Source organism: Erinaceus europaeus, chromosome 10 (genome assembly GCF_950295315.1).
Source record: "Erinaceus europaeus chromosome 10, mEriEur2.1, whole genome shotgun sequence".
Taxonomy (NCBI): Eukaryota; Metazoa; Chordata; class Mammalia; order Eulipotyphla; family Erinaceidae; genus Erinaceus; species Erinaceus europaeus.
Window position 1 is genome coordinate 72,397,480 of NC_080171.1, and position 24,401 is coordinate 72,421,880.

The 24,401-nt window shown below is 41.8% G+C and overlaps 1 protein-coding gene across 5 annotated transcripts in view; it reads left to right on the forward strand.

Annotated features, from left to right (window-relative positions):
- The window catches only part of KANK1 (KN motif and ankyrin repeat domains 1), a 246,845-nt gene continuing 222,444 nt past the window's right edge, over positions 1 to 24,401 (forward strand). For 2 of the 5 annotated variants that reach the window (XM_060199745.1, XM_060199748.1), the window contains exon 1: positions 1 to 144. The gene's annotated coding sequence lies outside the window, so the exon portion shown is untranslated. Of the gene's footprint in view, positions 145 to 23,708; positions 23,809 to 24,401 lie in introns of those variants that run through there. The other 3 variants (XM_007528455.3, XM_016190553.2, XM_060199746.1) reach the window with 2 other exon arrangements.

A 24,401-nucleotide genomic window follows, 5' to 3' on the forward strand; every position in this document is an offset into this window, starting at 1 on the left:
CGCGCTCAGAGCGGGTGTCCCGGGGAGGCGCGCCCCGCGGCGGCCTGGGGGAAGGTGGCGCTGGGCCGCCCCGCCCCTGACCCGCCCCCTGCCGGGGCTCTGCGGCCGCGGGGACCCGAGTGCGCGGCTGGAGCAGCGCCCGAGGTGAGTGAGCGGAGGCCCGTCAGAGCCCCCACGTGCGGACTCGGACCCCGAGCCGGCTCCGGAGGCACTCCCGGGGCGCACCGGGTCAGCGGCGGCGGCTGGGAGCTGGGGGCTGGGGTCTCTCCGGCCGCTAGGTGCGGGGGCTGGGGGCTGGGGATCCGGCGGTGGTGATGGTGGGGGTTCCTGGTCTGTGAGCTCGGCGAGGCTTCCCGGCCCGAGGCAGGAGCGGCGGGAAAGTCCGGGCGGAGGTGCACGCCCCTGGGCACCCCGAGCCCCTTATCAGCCTGGGGCTGAGGTGGGAGACCTTTCCCCCACACCCCGCTCCCCTTCCTCGGAGACTTCTCTCCTGGAAGTTCCGGGCTGCCCTTCTCGGGAGGGGGAGACGCCGCCCCCCTTTATCTTCTCCCCGGCTGTGGCAGGTGCCCTGGGGCACCTCCTCCGCTCCCGGCCGGGCCTGGGGGTGCAGAATCCCGTAGACTTCGGGGTCCCGCCGAGCCCCGCCGGGATGCATGAGTTGGTGGAGGATTCGGGGCGCGCACCCTTAACCTGGCTTGGCACGGCGACCCCCACCCCCGTTGTTTCAAGCGCCTGGGAAGTTCCGAGCTGCTCACGGGCCACTTTGCCTTGACCTTCCCGCGCCTCCGTCCGGCCCCGGGGTGGGGGGGAAGGGGTGTCTGCGGGCCACCTGCCCCGCGCCATGGCCCCGGGGGAGCCCAGGCTCACTCGAGGGCGCCCCCTAGCGCTCGCTCTACTCCCTGGGGCCCGGGCCTTCCACTTGAGGCTCAACAGTGTTGTCACAAGGCCCCTCACCCAGATAGATCTGTGACTGAAAATTTACCCCTTCCCTTCCCTCCCCTTCCCTTTACTGCATAGAGTCAGAGAGAAATGGAGATGGAAGGGGTAGAGAGGGAGAGAGACAGAAAGACACCTGCAGCCCTACTTCACCACTTGCCAAGCTTCATCTCTGCAAGTGGGGACTGGGGGGCTTGAACCTGGGTCCTTGCACACAGTAGCATTTGTTCTCAACTGGGTGTGCCACACCCCCAGGTGTGCAATTTCTAACTCCACAACCCCTGCCCCATGAGCTGGATGGAAATCAGGGCTATATTTCCTCATTTAAAAAAAAAAATTCTTGGGGAATTAATGTGTTTTACTTCGACAGTAAATACAATAGTTTGTACATGCATAACATTTCACAGTTTTCCATATAACAATACAACCCCCACTAGGTACTCCACCATCCTTCTTGGATCTGTATTTTTCCCACCCACTCACCACATTTCCTCATTTTTAATTCATGAGTTTTAGCCAACTTGAATTTTACAGGACACTTAGCTGCACAGTCTCTGGTTGCTATTTTCAACCACATCCTTTCCCTACAAAGTTAGGCACGTCTGTTTTATTTATTTAAAAATTGAGTAGTGGTGAAAAGGCCAGAGATGTTAGAACTTCCTAAAGTGCATGATGCAGTGAGTGGTTTTTAGTGTTAAGCACAGAACTATGCGGTCATCACTACTATCTAATTTCGGGACACTTTCCAAAAAAGAAACCCTAAACCCATTATCAGTCACTCTTTCACTTTTGGTGAAGATTTTTTCAAGACAGAGATTGAGTGAGCGAAGAAGAGATGATTAACTTTGGTCCTCTTGGAGTGAATAGGTTTGAGGAAAAGTGCGGACACTGAGGAGTTAGGAAAACAGGTTAAAAAGGGGCGATGTCATGGTGAGGGAGGAGTGGGGAACCATCAATGGAGGAATAATTGCCTTCAGTTAAGATACTCAAACAGGGAAAGCAGTCTGTTCCCACATGCAGAGAAGTGCTTCAGAGCACCCTATATTATTGGAGTCCACAAACCATATTTTATAGCTCTGCTGCTTGCTCAGCAAAAGTTAATCCAGACTCTGTGTGTGTGTGTGTGTGTGTGTGTGTGTGTGTGTGTGTGTGTGTGTGTGTGTTCACACATTAGAAGTGGATGGAGATGTTAGAAAGTTTAAAAATAGTTCTGTTTTAAATCATCTGAATTGGCCTCCAAGTAACCACATGCAAATGGCCTGTAGAATCAATATATTCCAGATTTAGATTCATTTCAGGGCTACCAACATCTGCACAAATAGTTCTTTGAACTCATTACTCTTGCATTAACTTACACCATAGTTGGGGTGGGGGCTTAGAAGGGAGAGGGCAAGAAAGAGGGGAAGGAGCTGGAGGAGGAGGAGAAAGAAGGGTCCAATTGGAGCAAATATAAGGAATTGGGGGAGGGGATAGAGTGACCAAAGGGACAGTGCTTGTGAGAGCTGAAATTTGTTACAGTGGAGCAGCTGTGGGGTACACGGACACAGAAGTAGCAAAGGGGTTTTTAGTGAAAAGTTAGAGATGGGGCATTTCTTGGACTGTTTATTTATGACATATATAGATAAATGTTTATGTTGTTGTTTTTTTTTTTGACAGAACACTGTTCAACTCTGGAATATGCTGGTAGTTCTGGGAATTGAACCTGTGATTTCAGAGCCTCAGTCATGAAAGTCTTTTGTGGATAATCACCCAGCTCATATTTTTAAAATCTTATTTTAGTGAGCAGAATTGAAGTTATCCAAATTGTGCAGTAATCACACTGTCCTCTGATTTAAAATGTTACATGAATAGCTTGGTTTGTCCTTTTATGAAAATTAAAATTGAACTGTAGCATATATACAGATCTTATAACCAGCACCAAGATCAAGAAATAGAGATGACCTCTCATATTATTTTCTGATGTCTATCCCGCAGTAATATTCCAGTTATAAATTTGTTTAGCTTATTTTCATACACTGTCTAGGTGGGATCATATAGTTTCTGCAATTTTTTTTTTGTATTTGATTTCTTCCTGTCAACATATGTTTGTGAGGTCTAGCTATATTGTATGTGGCTATAGTTCAGCCATTATCACTGTTGTCAAATAATGTTGTCAAATATTCCATTATTTACTCCCCAGTTCATCCATCCAGTGAGATGGACATTTGAGTTGTTCACGGATTTCCTCTGTGTTGAACAGTATGATTATCAGCAATCATGGCAAGGCTTTGATGCACACGCTCACTTTTTTAGGGGGTATGCACGCAAGAATTTCTGAGTTCTAAGGGTCAGTTTAGAAGATATTGCCAAACACACAGCAGCGTGGTCAGTCACATGCTCAAAGACTCGGGTGCACGGCAACCTGAGAGTCTTCTCATCCCATGGCTCCTGACAGCTGAGCCAGCCTGGTGGTCTTTGTGGAGGAATTAAAGCTCTGGACCCAGTTTGTCTGGTTAGTTGGAGCCCAACTTCTGCCACTTGCTGAGTGTCTTTTGGAATAGTGACTGAACTTCTCCCACTGTTAACTTTGCATCCATAGAAGGGAATTTTAACACATCCCTTTGTGGGCTCATTGTAAACATGAAATGAGGTAAAGTGGAAACTTCCTAGTACACAGTAAACGCTCATTGTGGTGGCTGTTTTAATCCATTTGTTGATGTTTTTCTGCTCTAAGTGTGATCAGCAAAATTGTAACCACAGATAAAACTGATAAAATACTATAATTTGATATATGTATGCACTGTGAGGGAATTCCTCTCATATATTTGAGTAATACATCCATCCCTTTGTTTACATCTATATATATAAAGATACAAATATATGTAAGGTGATGCATAATAGTCAGAAATTTAATAATACTACACTGTACGACTATGTATAAACACACTTAAGTTCTACTCTCAGGAAGCTTGAGTCATGTAATGTCACTACATTTCTGAAGTAATATTTGCACATAGTAAGAATGATGCAAACAGAAAAAGATGAAAAGGCATCTTGAATGAGGGCAAGCTGACACTGAAGCTCTTAGCCAGTTGGCATGTGAATTATAATGGGCATCTACTCTACAAAGCAAAGCAAGCAGGAGTCACATTCAAGAGTCCATGTGTTCTCTATATTGGCTTAAACATTTTTCGTTGGTTTAGCATTGGTTTGTGATATTGTAAGACTTTAGGAGTCTAGTTTCAAATAGTGTGTGTGCATGTGCATGCACAACTCATCCTACCCACCAGCAAAATTCCTGTGCCCTTATATCAAATATGTTGGCTTGTGAGCATAGATGCTTGTTTGCCTTTTGCTCCCTTGTGCTTTGCATTTGAAGTGTGAATGCTGAAAGCAAAGGCCAATAGCATGATGCCATCATCTGGTTAGAAAAACCCTATAGAAGTAGGTAGGTATCCTGATGCTCTTTGTCATTACAAAAGCAATCAGCTAATTGGAAACAGTTATATATTTCAGTCAATGTCAGAAACCCTGTAGCTCTGTTGGGGTTAGAAAGATTTCATTTAGTTAATGGAATTGAGCAATGGAGCTTAGATTAACTCTTAGAAGACATGCTAATCCCTTTTTCTAAATATATGATCCCCAGAGAAGCACACAGCTCTCTACTTTTGATGATCTACATCTATTATGTATTACAGATAAAAGCTATGTACCAAGTTAACTATGGTACACAAGTTTTTACTTGTGTAGGGTGTCAGTATCTGCACGACGTGTAGAGTGGTCAATATCTGCACGAAATTTTTGGCTAAACTTGTTGAGATTTCTGTTGGTTATTCTAACTGACTCACCCTTCAGTCTTGGGGTAAATACAAAGAAAATAATTAGATGAAAGGTAGAATTAGTACTGAGTCATTAATCAATCCATCCATCTCTTTTCTTCTCTCCCTTTCTCTCCTCCAACCCTATCCCCCTTCCTTTTTCCTCACCCTTTTACTTTACTCATTTCAACAGAATTGCCCTTTCCTGGAAAAATAATTGCTTAAGAGTAGCCTCTTTTAGGGACCACAGTTGTTCCAGTTTTGTGATTGCTCTAACTCTCTTTTCTGCCAAATACTTCACCTCTGTTCCCAAAATAGAGCCATAGACTCAGGCTGGTATTTTTGTATCATGACCCCTTCCAGTCACCATTCTTACACCAGAGGGCTTCTTACTTCTAGCATCATAGATGATTTTTGTTAACTTTTGAACTGTATATCCACAGAATCACTGTGTACTTTTATGTTTCCCTTCTCTTATTCCTTGTCATGTTTGTAAGTTCTTCTATAATAATTATGAATGGTCTATATTTGTTACTATATGGTATCCCATTGTGTGTATATGCCACTTTTATCTGTTCTACTTGATATGTCCATTAAATGTTCCCAGTTTGGGTGTGAAATTAACAGTGCTATCAGGCGGAGGTAGATGGTTATACAAACAGATTCTCATGCCTGAGACTCCATAGTTCCAGGTTCAGTCCCCCTGCACCACCATAAGGCAGAGCTGAGCAGTGCTCTGATTAAAATTAAAAAAAAAGGAAAAGATAAAAGAAAACATGCAGAATGTCCAATAGGCCTATAAAACAAACAAACACCCAGTGCTATCACAGACAAATTGGTGCATGATTTTTGGTGGGCAGATGGATGGATTTCTGATGGGTGTTTATCTAGGAGTGGAATACTTGAGCCACATATTAGATGTGCTAGCTTCTGCAAAGTGGTTTGACCTCCTGGTGGGAACATTAAATCCTGTGGGTGGCATGACCTAAATAACCTTTGGAGTATGACAGGATTCTGATTTTGAGGGCAGAGTAAGATTTCTCTGCCTAGCCAGACCTTTCACCTTCTGCATCCCACAATGACCTTGGGTCCATACACCCAGAAGAATAAAGCTATCAGGGAAGGGGATGGGATACGGAGTTCTGGTGGTGAGAACTGTGTGGAGTTGTACCCCTCTTATCCTATGGTTTTTGTCAATGTTTCCTTTTTATAAAAAAAAGAAAAAAAAAAGATTTCTCTGCCTGCAGGGACACCTTACAGGATTCTCTTTTCAATGCTATAATTCCTTGAGTGGGAGGAGAGTTTGCTGAATCCTTATCAAGGAGGTTGCTAGAGAAATGATGGAGGTTTTCTTTCTTTAAGAGTTTCTTAACCCTGGCAGAGTTTCAGTAACTCTTTGGGAGAAACAGTTCAAAGTTTACTGCTGCTGAAAGTTTACATATGTGTTTTTCTTCAGTTTCAGGGGACTTAGACTAATCCTCTGATGAAATCCTGTGAACTTGTGTGCAGACATATTTTCCTGGTAGTGGCAGCAGTTGGAGGGGTGTGTTGAGGAGCAGAGGGCAAGGAAACAGTTATGACTCCAAAGTGGGGTCTGAGTTGCTTTCACAGTGCTGAGAATGAATGATGGGATGGCAGACACATGTGAGGTACTGGTTTGAGCCATAGCAGGTACATTTTATGGGAGGTGACAGGTTATGCCTTGTTGGCATTTACAAATACTTGCGCGGTAAATATATAACATTTTATCAGCCTCATACTAAGGCTGCAAAGCTCTGTATGAAATTACTAGTTCATCAGTTACTGTAGTGGTCCGGGTGATCAGGAATTTTATGTTCCATCATCTGAAGTTTAAACCATGAAACCATGTTGGTTATAAAGAGATTTGTCCTCATGGGATTTGATCCTCATCCCCTAGGCATGTCACTGAATCTGGTTTCTTTTCTTTATCTCTCATCTCCCCTGCATATAGTTGTTTGTTTTTTTTTTCCTTAGGGGCAGGGTGCATGCAAACTGGGATCCTTAAGGGTACTGTAAATTATGTTCTCCAAGTTCAGTGAGGTTTGGTCAAATTTCAGTTAAATTTTAGGCTAGTAGACTGAGACAATTGGTTTCTGTTTATCTATTTGTTGTTTAGGTTTATTTTAGGCAAATGCAGGAAACAGAAGGTTACTGTTTGCACACTCGAAAACTTCAATGAATTTCCTCTGTTTTCTTTTCAAGCTTCTGGTGTCTTTGTTCTAGAGAAACAAAGTATCACGACTCAAGAAACAGTGGGTGCCTGGCTGGGCTCCGATTGTCCAATCTACCAAACAATGTTTTGTCCTTAACATCTCTTTTCTTTCCTTGACGCTTTAAGATAGGGTCTTTTTTTTTTTTTCCCTTTCCCATCTCTTCTTCTTTATTTTATTTTTTTCTTTTTTATTTAAGAAAGGATTAATTAACAAAACCATAGGGTAGGAGGGGTACAATTCCACACAATTCCCACCACCCAATCTCCATATCCCATCCCCTCCCCTGATAGCTTTCCCATTCTCTATCCCTCTGGGAGCATGGACCCAGGGTCATTGTGGGTTGCAGAAGGTAGAAGGTCTGGCTTCTGTAATTGCTTCCCCGCTGAACATGGACGTTGACTGGTCAGTCCATACTCCCAGTCTGCCTCTCTCTTTCCCTAGTAGGGTGGGTCTCTGGGGAAGCTGAGCTCCAGGACACATTGGTGGGGTCTTCAGTCTAGGGAAGCCTGGTCGGCATCTGGAACCTGGTGACTGAAAAGAGAGTTAACATGCGAAGCCAAACAAATTGTTGAGCAATCATGGACCCAAAGGTTGGAATAGTGGAGAGGAAGTGTTAGGGGGTACTCACTGCAAACTCTAGTGTACTTCTACTTTTAGGTATATATTTTGCAGTAGTTTACGGATATGTGTGAACATATGCTCTCTCTCACAGAAACTGGTGTATATCTAGGTTTTGGGACTTTGTTAGAAAGTGAACCACCTGAGATGGAATTAGAGTATACTATGAAAGGAAAGGTCTCACCCGAGTAATAAAGCTGAAGGGTTGTCATTCCACACGTGAAGTCTCTGGACACAGTCTGAAGTGAAGCATGTTGAGGTGGCAGTTGTTGTGTTGGTTAGGTTGTGATCGGCAGATGCAATATTATTTGATATGGATTGGGAGAGGCATACGGGAAAGTGGGCCCTATCCAAGGGTTCCAGGACTGGGGGAAGTAGAGGCTCTATAGTGGAGATGTGAGGTTCCTGCTGTCTTAGGGTTCAAAAAGACAATCAGTAGTTAATGTTATCATCACATTATTTGGTAATTGGGTTAATTTTGAAAAGTCCTTTTGTTAGGGTTTGCTGTACAGTACCCAGTATCTTGTATATAGCTGTGCTATTGGTTGCTTCTGATCTACTTGGTCTAGGCTTTTGAGAGGGTCTGCATATCAATTACACAGCTTATATATTGAAAAGATTCAGTTTGTGTTTTGAAAAACTTCGAGACATACAATTAATTTCCCCCATCTCTTCTTCTTTTACTAACCTTTGTTGTTGAACTGGTGAGACTGAAGCGCTCTGACTTAATCCAGGGCCAGGGTTAGAAACTGAGATTCTAGAGATTCTAGAGTCTTAACGTTTCGTGGCCTGCTGGGCATGTGCTGCTTTGATCTCTGTGCTTCTTAAAAACAAACATTAATGCCATTAATTATGCCATGGTTGTTTAAACCTGATCATGGGTTATGAAGTAAGGGGAGGCAGAAGAGAGAGTGGGGAAGGAAGATCAAGGAACACCTATGGCAGTATTTCCTGATCATAAATTTCCTTGGGGAAAGCAGCCTTCAAAAAATGCATCACAATTACTTTTGTCCAGAGGAGCAGAACAATGGTTGTGATTCCAGGTAGCATACCGTGGGTGGATGAAGAACCCCCATAAGTATGCAGAGACCATCAGGATCCAGTAGGAAGCTTCAGCTCTGAGAGGTATCATCACCTTTTTCCCATCTGTTGAATCCCTGCCCCAATTTTGGCTCTGCCAAGCTTTCTTCCTCTGCCTATAACACGAGGATCCTGGGAGATACTGAACTGAGAAGTTGAGAGAATCAGAGGTGATAGCTGTGTGAACCTTACCCAGCCTTTGTTGAAATCTGATCACTGCCTATTGCTTCTCCTCTTGCCCTAAACTGAGAAAATGTGCACTCATTGTTTGGGTTAATACCAAGGGAGGTTCCTGTAATTGCTTGGGAAGAGATGAGGCTGGGGTCCTTTTCTTGGGAGGCACTGGAGTGGGAAGAGATAGGTTCTTGGATGTTCAAGTTGGTGCTCTGAACAGGGTTTTCTTGTATTTATCAATAAAACCTTGGGGAAGTGACATAGTGGTATTGTGTTTATTGTTCAGGGCCTACTTGGATCCCATTCAATTAACTTGTTAAATTCCCTTAAATCAACCATATTCCTTGATAAGACTGTATTAGACCCAAAGGATCTTTTTCTCAAAGAAATGATATATATATATATATATATATATATATATATATATATATATATATATCATATGTATGTAGATACATATTTAGATATATGTATATGCTTATATACATATATACATTTATATATACAAACTAGTCTCAGATAAAAAAAGAACAACTGCAAGTTAACAAGAAACACAGATAACCCAGTTTAAAAAATGGGAATAAGAGAGTCAACATTGTTAGTCATCAGTAAAATATAAATTAAAAGTGCTGCGAAGTCCCAGTGTTTAGGTACCTGAATGCTTCAAATTTTAAAACATTACAACTGATAGCCAAATATTCATGGAAATTAGAAAGCTCAAAGTCTTGCACACTGATAATGGAAATATGAATTAGCTGATCCACTTTGGAAAGCTATTGGGATTTATAAGACTGAATGAATATATATCATGTAACTCAAGATCAGACTCCTAGAGGTAGACATCCACTAGGAATGAATGCATGTGTGTTTCAGAAGCAATTATGGGAATATTCATAATAGAATAATGGAAATGGGATTAGGAAGGATAGTATAGTGGTTTTGCAAAAAAGATTTTCAAGCCTAAGGCTCTGAAGTCCCTGGATGAATCCTCCCACACCATCACAAGACAGACTTGAGCAGTGCTCCAGCTTAGAGAGAAGGAGATGAATAGAAACAATAAAAATTTCGAATGTGTAAATAAATTACTGTGTGGCTATGTGATGAAATACTGCGCAATAACAAACAAGAACAAATGACTGCTCCATGGCACAGCATGATAAATCTCATAGGTCTATTGAGTAAAAGAAGTCAGAGGTCTGTGTGGTAAGTCACCGGGTTAAGCGCATATTTCTCTCTGCCCTATCCAAGGACAGCAACAAAGACAACAGTGATAATAACCACAACAGTGATAAAAACAACAAGGGCAACAAAAGGGGAGAAATAGTCTCCAGGAGCAGTGGATTCATAGTGTAGGCACCGAGCCCCAGCAATAACCCTGGAGGAAAAAAAATGGTCTCCAGGAGCAGTGGATTCGTGGTGACTGAGCCCAGGCAATAACCCTGGAGAAAAAAAAAAAAAAAAAAAAAAGCATGGGCCTCCAGACTCTGAAATTTGCAAGGCAAAGTATAACATTCCTTTTCTCCCAGTATCTTATATAAGCAAACTGTGGTTTCTGTGCCTCTGAGTTTTCTTGGCTTTCACTAGCCACCATCCCACTCTGCCTCCTTTTATTATATTTATTTACAAGAGCACTACTCTGCTGTGGATTATGGTGGTATGGGGATTGAACCTCTAACTTTTGGAGCCTTAGGCATGAGAGTCTCTTTGCATAACCATTATGTATCCCCATGTACCTTCTTTTATTTGTTTCCTTTCAAGTGAAACAGTCTAGTCTCACTGTGATCACTGGATATGACAGCTTATCAGCCTTGTATTAATAAGTTTTCTGAGTTTCTCCTGTATTTGCAACCTAACCAAGACCTCATAATAGATTTGCAAGTGTTTTCATCCAGGACTTTAGGTTTGTTTGTTTCCTGTTTTAGATAAAGACAGAGACAGAGAGGGGAGAGTGAAAGACCACAGCACCAAAGCATCTTTTGGGAGCCGGCCCAGAAATTATGTTTTAAAAAGTATGGCATGAGATGATGAACCCAGAGCATGCTTGCACCATATAGCTGAGTGGCCTCCCCAGCCCAATTTTTCCTTCCTAGATAGCTTAATGGTTATGTAAACAATGCTCATAACTGAGAGCTCCTAGATTCAATCTTTAGCACCATCATAAACCAGCACTGAACATTGTTCTGAGTAAAACAGAACAAGCCAGAGAAAAGCAGAGTGCTGAGGAGATGGACTTCGACACTGCTCCACCACCCCTGGTATTCCCCCAGTGTTGTCCTTGGTGCTTCCATGTGGTACCCAGGATCAAACTCAAGGCCTTAAACAACAGGGCTGACAGTCTATGAGGTAAGCTATCTCTCAGATCTCTAGTGTTTAGTTTTAAAATGGATTAATACCTATTTTCATTAGAGTATCTGTAAAAGTAGTTTTCAGTTGTAAGTGGGTGTTGTTTCTCTTTGGCTTTTAGAACAAAAAAGGAAAGAGCTAGTCATTTTCAGTCCTGTCTTGCTGCGGTCCCAGCTGGTCTCCTTTGATATTCCTAGTTGACCAGGGAGAGGAGAGGAGAGACTACCTCTGTTGAATAATTTTAGAATCGAGTTAGTCATTTTCATTTGGTTCTGTTTTAATCAGTAATTTGAAAACTTTGCATCTGCAGATCTAGAGTGGTAAGATTTCCAGACAGGGATGAATATTGTAAAACACAACTAAAAATGAACATTTTTGAGAAAGATTTCTACCTCCCTTAAGTCCCAAGCAGTTGCATTTCCTTGTTCTGTTAGGAGATTGGTATGTCAGTTAAGTTTATAACCTTGACTATTTTTATATTTTTATTCCCCCCCCCACACACCAGTTAGAGATTAGTTATATGCCTTTGGAAGGGTGAGCTGTTGAGCTTTATCTTCTCTGAATTTACCATTGTTCTTAGCAAGGGCTTCTAAAGGTCAAACAGGTAATTTAAGTTTCCCCTGCTTCCTTGTGAAGCAAGGTATTTGCAAGGTAAAATGTTTCTTTAGAAAAGGTACAAGTAGGGTGGTGGGGCCTTGTTAAACACGTATTCTTAAGAGCAAGGACTCAGTTTCTAGCCCCCATTCTTTACCTGCAAGGAGGAACAAGTCTGTGTCTGTGTTTCTTTCTCCCTGTTTCTCCTTGCCCTATTTTTCTCTGTTCTATCCAATAAAATAGAAAGAAGAAAAGAAAATTACAAATTGTTTTTCAACTCATTATATTCATTATGCAGATAGTTAATGTGAATTTCATTTATAGTCCACCTCTGTCAGATTGCTCTAGAAATTAATCAGTTCCATTATCATGAAAATACTTAAACAATAATGCTTTCATCCCTCAGTTTAGGTTAGATAATTCTGGGTAACTTAAAATGACATTTTTTTCCTTTGTTTTTCCTCCAGGGTTATCACTGGGGCTCAGCGCCTACCCTACAAATCCACTGGCCCTAGTGGCCATCTTTTTCCCATTGTTGTTGTTGCTGCTGTTGTTGGATAAGACAGACAGAAATTGAGAGAGGAGGGGAAGACAGAGAGGGAGAGAGAAAGACACCTGCAAATCTGCTTCACAGCTTGTGAAGCAGTTCCCCTGCAGGTGGGGAGCTGGTGGCTTCAACCCGGATCCTTGAGCTGGTCCTTACGTTTTGCACTATGTATGCTTAACCTGGTGTGCTACCACCCAGCCCCAAAACTACGTATTTTAAATTCCTTGTTCACTTTTCTTGACAACTGTGGCTCCTACTGCAAGGGTCTTCGTTACTCTGTATTTCTACAGTCTCATGATAGAAATTAAGAAAGGCTGGAATAGTGCAGATGAAGAGAAGCGGGGTACTCCATTTTGTAGATAGCTAGTAGGCATATTTTAGTTATATTCCAAAGGGCCTATGGCTATACTAGTTTTTTTTTTTGTTTGTTTTCCCTGAGCCTGACTGTAAACCCCATCTATTTGATTTGGTCTGGGTCCCATAATCAGCTGGGAGTGTGGATCAACCTGTCAACGACCATGTTCAGCGGGGAAGCAATTACAGAAGCCAGACCTTCCACCTTCTGCATCCCACAATGACCTTGGGTCCATACTCCCAGAGGGTTAAAGAATAGGAAAACTATCAAGGGAGGGGATGGGATACAGAGTTCTGGTGGTGGGAATTGTGGGGAGTTGTACCCCTCTTATCCTATGGTTTTTTTCAGTGTTTCCTTTTTATAAATAAATAAATAAGAAGGTAAGAAAGAAAATAACCAATCTATTTATTGCTACTATTACTGTTTTTGCTTACAAGTCCCTTCGGCTAGCATTCAGTTGGCTGAAACAAGTCATGTGGTTGAGCCCACCTAAATAACAGGGTAGGGAAGTGTAATTTACTCTTCTCTCTGGAGATATTATAAAGTAGCATGACTGGAAAATATAATCCTTATATAAGGAGAGCAGCAGATAATTGAAACAACAACATAATCAGCCACAGAGTTCACCCACAGAGTTTTCATGGCCACTATGCTGACTCAGAGGCCGTTTTCAGAACTCTTGTTGATGAAGGTTTATTTTGAAAAGGTTGTGCTTCAGCAGTCTGCTGGGATATGGAAAGCAGGCTTTAGTTTTTTGCTCTGGACTGATTAATCTTTTATGAACTGAAGAGCTGTACTCACACTTTGTAACTTTCCATTCATTATTTCTTAAGGTTCGAGATCTGTATTTTAATGCAGAAGTTATTCTTACGATCTTAACTTTGTATGTCTTGATTTTTCATGTGCTGCTGGTTTTGTTTGTTTAACTGTTTTTGGTTTAACTATCAAAATTATTTTTTGAATTGATAATGTTTTTTTTTTTTTTTTGCTGTCAGTTAAATGTGGATGTACTGTCATATCAAGAGAGGGCAGAGATGGGACCTTTTGCTAAGAATAAAATGTATAGGGCAGGGTAGATAGCATAATGGTGATGTAGAGAGACTCTCGTGCCTGAAGCTCTAAAGTCCCAGGTTCATTCCCATCCCCGACATAACCATAAAGCCAGAGCAGAATAGTGTGCTCTGGTTAAAAAAAAAAAAAAACCGAAAAGAAAAAAGTACTTGGTACATCTGCTTCAGTAGTTTTTTTTTTTTTTCACAAGTACCTTGCCTAGCTGCTTTCATTATCTTTCTGAAAATTTTCTGCTTTAATAAGCTTTATTTTTCCCCCTTAGCACAAGGGTGCTTCATGTCTACATGATTCCACCTCTCTTGGTGGACTCAGTTTGATTTTCTTTTGTATAGATAGAGAATGGAAGGCAGAGTGTTGGGTAGTATGCCAGGTCGTTCCCTCCCCCCCCCCCCCTCTAATCCAGTTTAAGCACCGGTATGCCAGTATGGGATTGGTTTGATCCCACTCAAAGCTGCGGTCTATTTACATAAATCACTTTTACATTTACATAAAGCACCACCCTCCCTCCAGGGCATTGGTGGTTCAGTGCTCCGCCCCCTCTCCTTGTCACACCCTGATTTTCACCAGTCACTTTTCTCTCCCACCCTCTCTACGTCATATCCTGTTCACACCCTACTTGGAAAGTATATATAAGGACAGCATTGTTCGTTTTAGTTTAGTTTGGCTTAGATTGCGCTGCGTTCTGCATGAATAAAGAGATACTGCATACAACCCAGCCATGAGTCCCTGGTCATCTGTCTCCCATCAGTGAAGCTCAGCCCAACATATTGGCGCCGAACAGGGACTGACAGCAGAGACCGTAAAAAAGAGGAGAGACTGGAGTAAGGATCCCAGTTCGAGCCCCTGGCTACCAACCTGCAGGGGAGTCGCTTCACAAGCGGTGAAGCAGGTCTGCAGGTGTCTATCATTCTCTCCCTCTCTCTGTCTTCCCCTCCTCTCTCCATTTCTCTCTGTCCTATCCAACAATGACGACATCAACAACAACAACAATAATAACTACAATAACAAAGGCAACAAAAGGGAATAAATAAATAAAAAGTAAAAAAAAAAAAAAGATACCACGCAACTTCCTCTGTGGTTGCTGGGGGCTCAAACTTAGGTCTCAAGCATGGTAAAGTATGCACTCTACTGGGTGAGCCATCTCTAAGTCTTAACATATAGAAAAGAATATATGAAGTCAGGGGTCAGAAGATAGTTCGTACAGTGAAGCATGTGCCTTAGCATCTACAGAGCACCTTACACATGCTCTCTCTAAATAAAATAAAAAAAAAAAAGAAAGAAAAATTTGGGCCTGGTAGCTTGCTCTGCGGTATAAATATGCAGGGTCCTGAGTTCCATCTCTGGTGCCAAAATAATAATAATAACAACAACTATAATAATCCAGAATTATCCAACCAGTTAGGGTGTATACCTTATTGTTGTCTAAACTCTGGCATGTTCCCTAATTTAGCAGCTTGCCTGCCCTCGACCTTCTTCTGTTCTCCAGCCTACCTTCCCATCAGTAGCCCTTCTGTGGTGGTTAGCAAATCAGAATTGTCCAGAAACTCAGTGCCTGGACTGTTGTGCTGTGACTTCTCATGACATCGCTTTCCTTGATTTGGGGATTAATGTTGCACCTTTTGCTCTTATTGATGAATAATATAACGTGTCCTGTTAATGGTTTCCTGTACCTGTTGATTGTTCTCCTTGCTCACTGAGTACTTCATCTTCTTTTGTTAGTTCTGCCTCACTTCTTCAGCCTTGATGATTTCTTTGAGGATCTTGGGACTCAGTTCTTGATATTTTCATTTTTGTAGTTACTAATTCCCTTAGTGGCTCCCTTCTGTCCTGTGATTTGAGCTTTTATTGCCAATCCTTTGATTCTCACGTTTCTCCAGCTCTCCAGCTCTTTCCTTCATTTTCATGTTTCTGCTGCTTCCTCTGGATGTTTAAACTATCTTCATCTGGCCACTCAATGTGGCCAAACAGAAACTCAGGCCTCCTCTCCCCTAATCTCATTCTTCCCATATGATTTAGCTATTCCCATGTATGGCAAAACTCCAGAACTGTGAAGTCATGGTCATCCTCCTTCTCATATTCCACATCTAAATCTTGATGACTCCACTTCAGAAATATGTACAGAATATGCCCCCCTCTGCCCCATTTCCACAGTCAGAAGTTCCTTTTACCCAGTTTACTGCAGGATCCTCTTAACTGTTCTTCCTGCCTTCTTTTTTTTTTTAATTTAAAACTATTTTTTAAATTATTATCTTAATTTAGTGTATAGAGGCTGAAATTGAAAGGGAGGGAGGAGGTAGGGAGAGAGGCAGAGAGACACCTGCAGACCTGCTTCACCACTCATGAAACCTTCCGCCTGCAGGTGAGGGCTCGAACCCGGGCTTTTGTGCATTGTAGCATGTACACTCAACCAGGTACACCACCTCCATTCCATAACTTCTTTAGCCAGTCATCTGTTGATGGGCATTTAGGCTGCTTCCATTCATTGGCTATTTAACATGATCTTTTAAAACGGAAGAGTCTGGCACTTCTGTGCTCAAACCCTCTCTTGACTTCCTGTTTCTGTAAGAGGGAGCATTTATAGTGAACTCCCTCACTTCCCTGACTTGGTCAGTTGTTTCTATTTCCTCTTCAAGCTGCTATGATTTGCAGCTCCAGTCTCCTTGCACTTCCTCACATATGCCCACACTGTCTGCAGTGTCTTTTTTTCTGCCTCCAGGGTTATCACTGGGCCTACACCATGAATGCACTGCTCCTGGAGGCCATTTTTCTCATTTTGTTGCCCTTGTTATTGTTGTTACTACTACTGTTGTTGTTGGACAGAGAGAAATTGAGAGAGGAGGGGAAGACAGAGAGGGGGAGAGAAAGATAGACACCTCTGCAAACCTGCTTCACTGCCCGTGAAGCAACCCACCTGTATGTGGGGAACCGGTGGCTCCAACTGGGATCCTTGTGCCTGTCCTTGTGCTTCGTGCCATGTGTGCTTAACCTGCTACCACCTGGCCCTCTGCAGTGTCTCTCTTATCTCTGTCTGCTGGTCATGCTGAGTCCTTGCTGAGATGTCAGCATCTCAGTACCTTCATTGCTCAGTAATAAAATCTTTCTTATACTGCCAGTCTTGATCCCCCTGATTCTTGTTTTCTTTTGTCCTATATCATAATACCATATTATATAATTTCCATACTATTTCCTACAATTTATTGCCCATCTATGTCAGTATATTATGGGCTTCCCTAGAGGAGGGATTTTTTTTTTTTAATGAAAATATTTCTATTTGATAGGACAGAGAATTTGAAAAGAGAGGGGGAAATAAAGAGATACTGCTTCATCTCTTGTTAAGCTCCCCCCCACACACACAGGTAAAGGGAGGGCCGGGGCGGATTTTGAACCTGGATCCTTGTGCTTTGGTAACATGATCAACCAGGTGTGCCACCACCTGGCCTCAGAGGAGGGATCTTTATCTGGTTCATTGACTGATATGTAGCAACCTTCTAGAACATAGCCTGGACACATAAAAAACACTTACTAGGCGTTTATTACCCAATGAACTGTTAATAAAGACTCACTATGCCATTTAGAATCTCTCATAGGAGGAAGTATAGATAGATGTCACTTCACTCTTAGGGAAACATTTATTTCTCTCGTGGACAGGATCTTAACGTCGTTTAAACTGGTTATGAAAATTATATGGCCTATCACATTTCTTTTTCTGTTTTGACAATCAGAATGCCAGGGTCTAAGGACATCTATGCTCAGTCGTGGTAGTAATTCTTTGCTTTCATAGTTGGTAAAATAATACAACACTTCTCCCCTTTTTCCAGACTTCACTTGAGGAAAAGTCCTTTTTGTTTGTTTCGCAGTAAGTGTGCCTTTTATTGTTAGTTTAAGTAGCTTTGGGGGGTAGATGGTAAAGAAGAATTTCACATCCCCACTGTGATGAAGTAGTTTATTAGAAAATTTGCCTTAGTTTATACCTGTGATTACGTTTTTCATTTTTTTCTTTTCCCAGAGCAATACTTAGCTCTGGTATAATTATGGTGGTGCAGGGGACTGAAACTGGGACTTTGGAGTCTCAGGGAGAGTCTCTTTGCATACCATTATGCTAATTATATATATATATATTTTAAACCAGAGTTCTGCTCAGGCTCTAGTTTATGGTGGTTCTGGGGATTGAACCTGAGACTTTTGGTGCATATCCACTATACGATCTCCCCAGCCTACTTTATTTTCTTTTGATTCAGTTTTTATTTTTAAAATTTGATACTTCTGGAACAATCATCTTTGCTTATTTTCTTTTTGTTTCCTGTGTTCAAGATCTTTGTCTTTTATTTAGTCTTCTTGTGAGTTTTTCTTTTAGTTTTGCTTACTGAAATTAATTAATTAAATTAATTTTCATTACTGAATTAAGATATAATTTTGGGCAGGGGATGGGTGGGTGGAGGAGACAGCATTATGATTATGCAAAAAAACTTTCATGCCTGAAGCTCCAAAATTCCACATTTAACCTGCTCCCTTCTCCCCCACTGTAAGCCATAGCTGAGTAGTACTCTGGTCGCTCTCTATGTCCCCCCCCTCATTAAAATAAAACAGAACAAGGGGCCAGGCGGTAGTGCAATGGGTTAAGCGCACATGGCACAAAGCGCAAGGACTGGCATAGGTATCCTGGTTCAAGCCCCCTGCAGGTGGGTTGCCTCACGAATGGTGAAGCAGGTCTGCAAGTGTCTTGTCTGTCTTTCTCCCTCTCTGTCTTCCTGTTCTTGCTGGATTTCTCTCTGTCCTATCCAACAGCAACAGCAGTAACAACAACCAGAGCAACAAAAGGGGAAAAATAGCCTCCAGGAGCAGTGGATTTGTAGTCAGGCACCAAGCTCTAGCAATAACCCAGAAGCAATATATATATTAGAGGACATAATTCCAAGTAAATAATACCTTTTTTTTTCTAAATAGATATTTCACTCTAGTTTGAATGATATGAAAATGAGGGTAAAGTGAAAAGCCTTTTAATCTTTGCAACTACTAGCACAGCATTTCTTCCTCAGAGGCAAGTAGTACTCTTCCCTTCAGAAATACCCAGTTAATGAGCAGGGCTGGGGGGTGGGGTGGAGTATATAGCATAATGGTTATGCAAAGAGACTCTCATGCCTAAAGTTCCAAAGTCTCAGGTTTAATCCCCAGCACCATCATAAGCCAGAGCTGAACAGTGTTCTGGTAAAATAAATAAATAAATAATCAAAACAAAAACTTTTGGAAAAAAAAATGCCCAGTGTTTATACAAAAAGTCTATGTGTATAACTCTTATAGTGTACCTTTTTTTTTTTTAAAGATTTTATTTATTTATTAATGAGAAAGATAGGAGAGAGAAAGAACCAGACATCACTCTGGCACATGTGCTGCCAGGGACTGAACTCAGGACCTCATGCTTGAGAGTCCAAAGCCTTATCACTGCGCCACCTCCTGGACCACAGTATACCCTTCTTTTAAAATCACGATAACATATTTTATGTATTGTTATACACTTTGCTTTTTAGATAGGTAACCATGCCTTGCTATTCCTTAATATAGTTCTTCCCATATTTTATAGTTTTAAGCAGAACAGCATAGTATTTTTAAACAAATATTCCAGATCTGTTGAGTCAATTTCCTATAAGTTGAGCTGTTTTTAACAACCTTGTAGGAGATCAGTTTGTACATACATTAGTATTGCTCACATGTGCTAAAGCCCTAACTATACAGTTATGGGTTGAAAGGATATGTATGTTAGTATTTGTCATAGATCTTGCCCCAGATGCTTCTATAGAAGCTGTGATAGGGGGAGTTGGCGGTAGCACAGTGGGTTAAGCGCACGTGATGCAAAGCGCAAGGACCCCGGTTCAAGCCTCTGGCTCCCCACCTGCAGGGGAGTCACTTCACAGACAGTGAAGCAGGTCTGCAGGTGTCTATATTTCTCTCCCCCTTTGTCGTCCCCTCCTCTCTCCATTTCTCTCTGTCCTATCCATCAACAAACGAGATCAATAACAGCAACAATAATAGCTACAACAATAAAAAAAACAAGGGCAACAAAATGGAATAAATAAATATCTTAAAAAACTAAATAAATAAAAAGAAGAAGCTGTGATAATACACTCTTATCATCAGATGGATATGAAAGTACCTGTTTCTCTACCTCTTTGCCAATGATATGTTATGAAACTTCATCATTGCCAATCTGATAACAGAAAAACGGTCCATTTCCTGTGACTTCAATTTGCATTTCTTTTTTTTAAGCCTTTGTTTATTTATTTTCTCTTTTATTGCCCTTGTTTTTATTGTTGTTATTGATGTCTTCGTTGTTAGATAGGACATAGAGAAATGGGGAGAGGAGGGAAAGATAGAGAAGGGGAGAGAAAGATAAACACCTGCAACCTGCTTCACTGCCTGTGAAGCGACTCCCCTGCAGGTAGGGACCTGGGGGCTTGAACCGGTATCCTTACACTGGTCATTGTGCATTGCTCCATGTGCGCTCAACTGCTGTGCTACCACCTGACTCCCTTTCAATTTGCATTTCTTTTAGGGGGTTGAGCACCTTTCCCTGAGTCTGTAGGAGAGATTTGTATTTACCTATCTCTCTTCACCCGTGCTGAAATGTCAGCTATCAAATTGTATAACCGATATGTAAGATTATCTTTGAGTAGAGTGTGAATTCATAGTTATCTTTTGACTTGAATTTGTCGAATTTCTCCCTGTAAATTAATTTATTAACTTTTATGTAAATGAACTTAGTGCCACAAAGAAAAAAAGGCATCTCCACTCTAAAATTCTTATTGCCATTATTATTTGGGGTGCTGAGTTTCAAGTTCATGGCAAGCATATACTCTGTCATTGAACTATATATTACTGGTTCCTAAAATTATTTCTAATTGCCCTAGGTCTGCTTTATTACATCTTTGACTTTTTGCATTTAAACTATTCACCCATCCTGAATTATTTTATTGAGTAGAAATGCCAATTTACTATTTTTCAGATGGCTACTGATTTTCTTATTAATTTATGTAATATTTCACTTTCACCTTTACATTGGAAGTGCCACCTAATTATTTTGTAAATCTGTACCCTTTCATGTTCATGCTTTTCTTCTTTCTTTCTTTTTCTCTTGCTTCTTCTTTTGGCGGGAATGGGCTCTTGAGAGTAAGCACAATTTTATGACTTAACACTCTGGGCCACTTTTTAAAATTCAGACAGAAAAAGGAACTGACTACACAGCACTGCAACTTCTTCCATTGCCATAGTACTTCCCACATGGGTCCAGAACTTGGACCTGGCTTTGGCTTATGGCAATATAACCACCCTTCCTAGCTTCTTACTGTTTCTGCATTGTTGGTATTTCTAGCAATTGATGTTTTAATTGTAGCATGATCCTAATTGTCAGGAACTTTCTTTTTAAGCATATCTTATTTGTTTATTAATGAGAGGGTAGGAGGAGAGAGAGAAGAACCAGATTATCACTCTGGTAAACGTGTTGCTGGGGATCATGTATACGACCTCATGCTTGACAGTTCAATGCTTTATCTACTGTGCCACCTCCCACACCACAGAGGAATTTTCCTTTCTTTTCTCTCTTCTCTTCTCTTTCTCTCTTTTTTTTCACTGCTCAGCTCTGGCTTTGTGGTGGTATAGGGATTGAACCTGGGACCTGGAAGCCTCAGGTATTAGAGTCGGTTTGCATAACCATTATGCTATCTCCCCCACCCCACAGGAATTTTCTAAAATAGTTTTTTTTACTAGGGGGGATTAGGTATTATATATTATATTATAATATATTATTGATATTAACTGACAACTTTGCAATGACATTTTAAAATGAACTATGCAGAAATTTAAGGAAACCAGTCAAACTTCTGTAATTCCAAGATGCACTGACCTAGAAGTTGGTGAAGGTCAGGGTTTGTAATTCCTGGTTTATCCCCCCCGCTTTGTTTCTACCCCCAGAAGGTAGAAACAAGATGTATAACAAGGATAAGAAGTATTTAATTATTCACCTTTGGGATCAGGAATTAATTTACAAATCAGAACATTTAGCCTTGAGGGAAGGAAAGGAAAAAGAGATTAAACAGATTAACAATTGCACACTGAAACAAATTTGCAGAGTTAGATGAGGAGATTTGACTGTGAGAACTTTGAGTCTTAGAGGTGGAACTCTTGGTCTGTCCTCAGGTGATGAAAGTGTAGCATTAGGAGCCAACTCATGTGCAGCAGCATTGGGAATTTTCCTTCAGGGAAAAGCTTTTATTTGACATGAAAAAAAGAGACTGCAGTGAACCAGAGACCACTACATCCTGAACCATGACTGTCTTTTGGCATCTCCCTTTAGAGTTACTCTGAAATAGGCTATAAAGTCAGGAAGAACAGTCTTTCTCGTCCTCCCGTGTGTGTGTGTGTGTGTGTGTGTGTGTGTGTGTGTGTGTCCCAATTATTGCTATATATGGTGTCAATAAGAGAGAGAAGAGAATTTGCCTAGATGCCCTTTGAGCTGTGGTGCCCAGACAACACCCTCATGAGTAAGACACTAGACATTTTTTTCTCCTGGCATCAACTGAATATGAGTGTTTACACAGATATTTTATTGAGGAGACTTGTCTTAGCTTGGGCAGTTACTACAAAATACCCAAGTCTCATGATCAAAGTTAGGTTCAGTCAGGTTCTGGTGAGATCTGTTTCATGTCTTGCAGGAAGCCTTCCTTCTGTGTTTTCTCATGGAGGAAAAGAGGAAGGAGATTGGTCTCTCTTCCTTTTTTTTTTTTTTTGGATGTATGTGTGCCATCAGGGTTTCACAGCACTACTGCACGGCAGCCATTTTTCTTTTTTTCCTTTTTTCCTTCTAGATGAAGGGTGCAAGATAGGGAGGGGGGCATAGAGAGAAGGAGAGACACAGCAGCAAAGCTTCTGCACTTCTTGTACAGGCACTCCATGTGGTGGCCCAGGGTTGCAACACAGGCCTTCAAGACATGGGGACATGTGCCTTACTGGGTGAGCCACCTGCTGGCTCTGTTTCTCCCTTTAAAAAAAAACCCATTATGAGTGCTCTTTCATCATGATCTCATCTAAATCTGGTTGTCTCTCAAAGGTCCTATCTACAAGTAGCATCCCACAAGGACTAGATCTTTGACATGAAGTTAAGGTGGCATGAATCTACCCTCCATGACAAGACTGTAAAATTCTTCTTCTTCTAGCGTTTGCCCTTCTTCCATAGCCAGTCAACAGCGTCAGGTTGAGCCTGATGTAAACTTTTGAGACCTCCTTTGAATCTGGAGAGGTGGCAGTCGTTGACTATGTGGGTCATAGTCTGTCTGTAGCCGCAGGGGCAGTTCGGGTCGTCTCTGGCTCCCCAGCGATGGAACATAGCGGCGCACCGGCCATGGCCTGTTCGATAGCGATTGAGGAGGGCCCAATCATAACGTGCTAGGTCAAAGCCGGGTTGACGCTTGCAGGGGTCTGTGATGAGGTGTTTGTTCTTTACCTCAGCTGACTGCCAACTCTGTTTCCAAGAGTCTGGAACAGAGAAGTTCAGTGTAGGCGTAGGGGACCAGATTGGGTGACGAGATGTCAAGCGTTGGACAGGGTGGGCGAAGATATCCGCGTATATTGGCAGGACCGGTCGAGCGTAGACGTGGGAAATGAACTTAGATGATGCCGCATCCCGACGAATATCTGGCGGGGCGATGTTGCTAAGAACTGGCAGCCATGGAACCGGGGTGGAACGGATGGTTCCAGAAATTATCCTCATGGAGGAATATAATTTGGAATCGACCAAGTGGACATGGGGGCTACGGAACCATACTGGGGCACAGTATTCTGCAGTGGAATAGCATAATGCCAGAGATGATGATCGTAGTGTGGAAGCGCTCGCGCCCCATGAGGAGCTGGCCAGTCTTGCAATGATGTGATTCCTCGCGCCCACCTTTGCTGCAGTTTTTATGAGATGTAAAATGAGACTGTAAAATGATTGGTGTTATACTCTGGGCCCCTGTGGTTAAGTCTTTTCTTTAGAGGACTCTGCGATGGACTTTGACTCCACTTCAACTTGCAGTGTCCTAAGATTCTAGAATCACATCATTTTGTCAGTGTCATTTCATTACAACTTTGATGGAGAAAAAAAAAATCCAGCTAGCAGCTAACACAAGGGACAGTTATCAGAGGATCTGCCTTTATTATATGTCATTTTAGTTAACTTTGGTTTCTAAGCACTATAGATGACATTTTGTGAGGACTGAGTGTATGCAGATTAAAGAGTAACTGAAAATATTGTTGTCGGGGGCCAAGTGGTAGCACATCTGGTTGAGTGTATTTGTTACAATGTGCAGGAATCTGGATTCGAACCCCCAGTCCCCACCTACAGGGGGAAAGTTTCATAAGTGGTGAAGCAGTGTTGCAGGTGTCTCTCTGCCTCTCTTCCTCTTTATCACCTCCTTCTCTCTCGATTTCTGGTTTTCTCTATCCAATAAATAAATAAATAAAGATAATTTACAAAAATAATTAAAAAAGAGAACATTATTATTATTTTTGGAGCTCTGATCCTAAAATTTACTTAAAGTCTTCTCTCTAGTTAGGGCCTAGGATCTCTCAGTGACCTGCTTTGAAAGGTATTGTGCCCTCTTTTAACTGAGAAGTCTCAAAAACAA